Source organism: Rhinopithecus roxellana, chromosome 7 (genome assembly GCF_007565055.1).
Source record: "Rhinopithecus roxellana isolate Shanxi Qingling chromosome 7, ASM756505v1, whole genome shotgun sequence".
In the NCBI taxonomy this organism is placed as follows: Eukaryota; Metazoa; Chordata; class Mammalia; order Primates; family Cercopithecidae; genus Rhinopithecus; species Rhinopithecus roxellana.
In genome coordinates, this window is record NC_044555.1 from 83,652,305 (window position 1) to 83,658,887 (window position 6,583).

The window sequence follows — 6,583 nt, forward strand, 5'->3', positions numbered from 1 at the left end:
AGAACAGACGTTTCCTATTTTCTTATCATAAATTTGGATCACATTGTGCAGGGCTTTCTGCACATCCAGAATATCTCCATTCTGGGTCAATGGATTTGGTAGGCCAGTCCTATCCTCAGCTTCCGGGTCATTACAGCTAGAGCACTCCCAGCAACAGCTCCTCACACACCTTCCAGTCTTTGATTTTTCTTTCTTGTAGTTCAGATGGTCCTGTCTCAGGGACTCTGTATTCTGGATACAAGATTCTGAAATGTATCTTGCAGTTCTTCTCCAACTGCCCACCAAACCGAGTTCTCACCCCAGCGACCGGCATCACTTGGAAAACTGGCTTTTCATTTGTTCCCCAGATGAACAGGTTTCCTGGGCAAAACATCACCAATGGAGGTCTTAGCATTTTTTCATCATAAAGGAACCCCCTTGGGTGGCTGAATGGTCCCCTGGGCTGGTGCCAAAGTAGTCACTATCCCCAAGTTCCAGTCTGACTTGGTTCACAGTGCCTGGGCTGCCCTGGGGACGCCTCTAGTGGGCATCTGTCAGGATGAGAAGCGAGTGTCCCTTTGAAGGAGACTGTGTGTATGTGGAGGTGTGGGGGCAGGTGGCTTCTCTGGGCTTGTAAGAGGCAGAGAAACTGGGATGCCACCAAGCTTACGATTCTCTGCCTTCCAGCCCACCCCTGGCTTCTCATGTTCCCATTTGAGAAGAAAATTAGCCTCCATACTGTCCCTTTCCATATTGTCCCCCTCCCACCTTGCCACCCTTCTACTGTAACAAAGGCATGTCTACACCACATTTTCAAAGTTATCACAAGTCTCTCGGTCCACCAACAACTAATTCTGACGACTCCAAAGGAGCAAGAGAGACATAAGGGAGACATCTAGAAAACGGTGGGAAAGATTCCCTGGGAAAAGCACAGAAAACCTTGCCTGATGCATGCAAGGCTAAGAATTGTTTTCTCCCTGCTGGCTGCTTTTCTCTCTGTTCTAAAGAGAAGCTTCCAAGAATCAGCTAAATAAAGGGATCACACCAGAGGATGCGAGATAATGCTAAACCAACAAAAACAAAGACCCAAATGAAACAGAGAGAGCCATGAGAATACGCGGTTATCAAAACTTTGTTTGGCCATATCTATTTATCATCGCTGCACACCCGGGCTCTGCGGAATATCATTCTGTTGATGTCACTTATCCTCAGCAAAATATTTACACATCCTTAAAAACGCCAGATGAGGGGGGCTGGCCCATGCACTGCCGAAAGCCGCCCCTCAAACCCCATCGCTGGGTTCTGAACAGCCCAGGACGTAAGGGCACGACGGTGGGTGGCACCAGCGGGCACAGGTGAGAGCTACCAACAGTTCCGGGAACACGGTCACCCAGACGCTGCGCCGTGCCCTGCCCACCTTTCCTCTACCTGACTCTGCAAGCAGCAGCCACATACCCGATATGGTGTCGGCGCCTCCTTGTCCTCCTCTCCTGCCTTTTTCATTGATTAAGTTATCAAACCATTGTTAAAGCTGGGTTGCTTTTTCCTTGGAAAACTGGGCTAAATTCATTAAGCTTCCCTCTGCCACAAAAGGAATATTCATAAAAGTTTGGCAGGCAGAAAGGGAGACTGAGTGAGTGCCATGGTGGGGGTAACAATCCGCTCCTCCAAAGCCACCTTTTTCTTCCGTGCCCCATCCCTCTCTCCATCCATCCGTCGTGCCCCAAACCTACTCCAGGGACTTCTGATAGGGAAACACAAAGCAGCAGCTGTTTGGCAACATTTCTACCCCTCGCCAGCAACTGTGGTGGGATGCCATTTCCCCACCCAGGCGGAGCTTATCCTGAACAATAGTTGGGCTTTAAATGGCAAACAAGCAAACACACAGAGCACAACCCCAACCAAGAAAAAGCCACAGCGGAGAGAAGCAATAACTCCCTCCACAGCAAAAGGCGCCACTGAAACGCACGCAAAAATGCAGCGAGAACGTTGCTCAGTGCCTAACATGGCAGAAAGCCCGAGCTGGTGCGGCCACCCCGGGACTGGGCACTGGGGGGCACCGGGGCTCCTGGGGCGCCGACGCACACTCACCCGGCTCCGGGGGGATGCGGGGCTGGCCGCGCGTCACAAAGAGGAGCCCGGCGCAATCTGGCAAAACCCAACTTTCCACCAGGCTCGCCAGGGCCGCCAGATACGTCAACAGAATCCATCTTTCGAAGGGCCTGGAAGGCGCCGGGTTTTCTGGGCCGGGGCAGAACGGCAGATCCGGAGACTGCCCGGTGCGGTGCCCGGGCGCGGAGTCCGCCGTGCACCACCCTCTGCGCCCGGTGCCAGCGCGGGCGGCTGCCCGAAACCCACTTCGGGGCCCCCGCCCCGCCGGCCGGCGCCGCCTCCCCGGCAGTCCCCGGCCCCGCCGGCCAGTGCGCGGCGCCGGGAACAGTAGCGGGGCCCCGGCGCGCCACACGGGCGGCGGCTTCGGCCCGCGTCCCCGCCCCAGCCGGGCCCTCCCCGCCGGCCCCGGCCTCCGGGCGCCGTCCTGCCCCCGGGAGCAGGCCCCTCCCCGGGCGCCGGGCCCCGCCAGGCGCGCCCAGCCCGGCGCGCCCCCTGCGTCCCAGTGGCAGCTCCGCGGGGAGGGCAGGGGTGACCCCGGCCCGCACGGGGGCGCCGCGGCCGCTACCTCGCAATCGCGGCCGCCGCCTCCAGGAAGCCGCGGGGTGGTCGCGGGTGCGGGAACTCTCCGGTCTGGCCTCGCCGCCGGCCGCCTGAAGGGGGTGCGCCGCGGTGGGAGCCGCCGTCGCCGCTGTCACCGAGCCGCTGTCGCCGCCGCCGCTGCTGGTTGTGCGTGAGCGTGTGTACGCCTGTGTCCGGGCGAGTGTGTGTCTGCGTGCGGCGCCCGGCCTTTACTATATACACCAAGGGGTGGGAGGAGGCGGGGAAGGGGAGGGCTTGGGGGAGGCGGCGGAGGAGGGGGAGCAGGAGGGGGGCGAAAGGGTACCCGAGGAGGCGGCGGTGGAGGAGGGACAGGTGATCTCGCCCACGGGGAGGGCGTGGCCGTGGGCGGCGCGGGGTGCCAGGAGGAAGGGGTGTCCGGGGCGGGGAGGGGAACCTTGTGGGGAACGCCGGGGGAGGGCCTGAGGAGCTGGGACCCTACTGCCTCCCGGGGGCCTGGGGACCATTCCAGACCCCAGGATGGAGAAGAGCGAGGAACAGAGCCCAGGAGGGAGGAAGTGGCTGGCTGAGGGAAGCGGGGGAGGTGGGAAGGGCCCAGCGATCACCCGAAAATGCCAATTGTGATACCGGTGAAAGATGCTTCTCACAAGGTGGGAGATTAGGAAAGATCAAATTAGTCCACCTACATAATGTAATTTCCATCCAAGAGGTGATTCGTGTATAAATCTAACCTTTATTAAGCGCCTAGTGTTTGCCAGATACTGGGCTAAGAATTGGAGTTACAGGGACGGTGACTGTATGATTGCTGACCAGTAAATAAGTAGTAGGTGTCAGTTGTACTATTGATCATTTTAAAATTGAAAACAATAAATCCTTAGAATTCTTGAGACAGCCAAGGAAGCAACCAAATTAGTTTAATGATTCTCCAAAGATGTAAAGATTTTTTCTATTAATCAAAACAGGATGAAGATATTTGAGAGAGAATAGCAGAGCAGAAATTATTTAATCGGAGCACAGAACAAAATGAATCTAGCTGTTCTTGGCAGTCTCGAGCCCCCTGAAGTTCCAATACTGTGTGTATTAACCATGACTTTCTTCTTATCAAATCTGAGTTTTATAACACAGTTTTTAATTAGTATGGGAGCCTGAACTTGTGTTTGAAAGGCTCTATTCTAACCATGTTGTGTTGCAAGCATAAGGTGGTAGTGACTGAGGCTGAATGATGACTGTGTTGAGCACTTTTGCCTTTGTGGACTCCTTCCTCCATAGAAAGATATTACAAATTACGTTTTACAATTGCATTGGTGTAAAGATGAATATAATAGCATTATATATTAAAACAGTTTCTTCAACCTAAAAAATCATTTTTTCTTCTGATTTTAAAAGCAATTAAAAGATTGATGTGGGTCCCTAAAAGTACCATGAGCCCCAGGCACTGTGTCTACTGTGCTTAAGGGAGAAGTCAACCCTGGTAGTACCATTCCTTGATACTGAATTTCCTCTTTTGAAAAATAAGAGTTAAATTAAGAAGTACCCAGACCATACAGGGGTGGAAAGACACACAGTGCAAGTTTAAGAACTGATAATAATGAATATCAACAGAAAGTGTCAGTTTCTACTTGTTTCAGTCAGGTTTTGGGGAGTTTAAAATCAGCCCCAACTAATTAATGATACCTGTGGAAATATTTGTTTATGAATGTGTCTTCAATCATTTCAGTAACCAAAGACTTCCTCTATAGATCTCATAACTGTCCTAAGTTCTTGGATAAGGTATGTGAGGTCTCGGTTGCCAAGACCTAGCCTGAATACAACTAAAGGCACAGCTGGGCAATTATAATTGGGCAAGTTCATGGATGAAAGATCCATAAAGGTTTTGTGTGTGTTGAGGGGGTATGTGTGTATAAGGTAGGGATTGATATCCTGGAAGGCAATTACTAGCCTATTTCTTTTGTTGGCCTCATCGCAACCCTGGGTTAATGTTTGATCCTCACTGGCAGTTGTGATTCATATTTGCTGCGCTTTGAGGTGCTTATGTTTTCAGGAAAGATTATATTGATTCAGATTAATGCAGAAGAAATAGGCATCATGGCCCCCATTCCCAAAGAAATGTACAGTGGCACCCTTCTGCCTTTTCATCCTGGCTGCCCTTGCAAAGAGAAGAAAAAAAGGTTCATAAAGGATAGGTCTGGATTTGTGTGTGCTTGTGGGGTGGTGCTTTGGGACAGAAATAGGACATTAATGTGAAATAATTTTGTTCATACAGTTAAAGGGGTGCCTAAGAAAATGGAGGGAAGAAGGAACATGCTGAAACAGCAGGAAAGAACAACCTCAAAATCTTCCAGGATAGGTCAGGGTGATTTTTGAGATCTGTAATTGTAATATTTGGTGATTTTAAATAAGAACCCAATAAATTTCCCATCCCAGATCTTATTCTTTTTATCCATATCCTGCTTCTCTAATACAGCATCTCCTTATAATCGAGTTTTCACATACTTGCCAGATGGACGATTCGTTTGTTTATCCAATAAACATCTATTAAGCACCTACTAGCTGCCCAGTCACTGAGCTAAGGATGTGGGTTAGAGATATGGTGAATATATGGTTTCTGACCACAGTATGCTCACAGATTAATAAGAACTGTTAATAATACAATGTGACATTATGTGGTACATGGTGAGCTATAAAATAGGCTGGGTGAACACCCAAGGAGTGGGTCTATTCCTGCACTGGGAAGGAATAGGGAATGGCATGGGACAGGGAAGTCAGGTAAGATTGCCAGAGATGTTGACAGTTGCTGAGCACTGAGAGATAAATAGAAGTTTCCAAAGTAAACAAAAGGCATTATAAGTGAAGGGAACTGAAGCTGGGACACAGAACACTATTTAGAGGCTGCAGATATTTTGTAAGTCCAGAGTAGAGGCTGTGAGGAATAGTAGAGGAGGGGAAAAAGGAAGCTACAGGTCACTTGAGGTCCCTGGTCTGTCCTGTCAGGGAGCTTTTCCTTGTATTCAGTGAGAACCAATGCTTTAAGCAAGGGAGTGACAAGGAAATATTTGGATTGAGGAATGATCACTCTGTTGGTTGGTGTGGAGGGCTGATCAGAGGGAGGTGAGATTGGCAGCAGGGAGACCAGATAAGAGGCTGTTGCAATGATTGGTCGTGCCAGCAGAGATGAAGAGTAGGAACTTGAGTCAAGTGGTACTTGGGATGCAGAATCGACAAGGCTTGATGATGGAGGAAACAGGAGTAAGAGTGACTGACACCTGGTTTTCTGACTTGGGTGACAGAGTGGGTGGGGGCATGGTCACTGAGATAGAGGTCCCTAGGAAGAGAAGCAGATTTGGGGCTGGCACTGACGAGTGTCGTAGGTTCCCCCAGAAGCATATCCTGAGACAAGGATTCCAGTGCAGAAAGTTGATTTGGGAAGTGAAGGAAACACTGTAGGGGAGGAGGGAAGGGAGCCAGAGGGATGGCTGTCAATGGGAGGCATGTTCTCAAGGCCAGTTACCACTGTGAGCAACTGGAGCTTAATTCCACTCTTGGACAGGATACAAAGCACCCACTCCAGAGGTGAAGAAGCTAGTTAAGAGCGGTCCAAGGGGTGCTGATTTTCTGGCAATTCCAACCTGCCACCCAGCATAGGCAGAAGTTCCTTCCCAAACACAGAGAGAAGATCCTGGCAGCTGGATGTCTGTGGAGCACATTGAAGTGGTAGCACCCAAGGGATATGAGTGGTGCATCATCAGTATCTGCTCCAGGGAGTTCTGTTTAGGACATCTCGAATGGGAGGTGCCTGTTGATTAGCCACATAGAGATGTCCAGTAGGTATTTGGAAGAGCAGATCTGGAGTTCAAAATTTAAGTTGCAGACCAAGATTTTGGGGTTGTTAGGCCCCGGGTGTTGATTGAACTGGGATTACCTGGTGAACTCTGTA

General features: G+C 50.8%; 1 protein-coding gene across 8 annotated transcripts in view; it reads right to left on the minus strand.

Moving 5' to 3' along the window:
- The window catches only part of RAI2 (retinoic acid induced 2), a 61,907-nt gene extending 58,951 nt beyond the window's left edge, over window positions 1-2,956 (minus strand). For 3 of the 8 annotated variants that reach the window (XM_030934504.1, XM_030934510.1, XM_030934506.1), the window contains exon 1: window positions 2,657-2,956. The gene's annotated coding sequence lies outside the window, so the exon portion shown is untranslated. Of the gene's footprint in view, window positions 1-169; window positions 361-2,070; window positions 2,479-2,656 lie in introns of those variants that run through there. The other 5 variants (XM_030934508.1, XM_030934505.1, XM_030934507.1 and 2 more) reach the window with 4 other exon arrangements.
- Window positions 2,957-6,583: the final 3,627 nt, after the last annotated feature.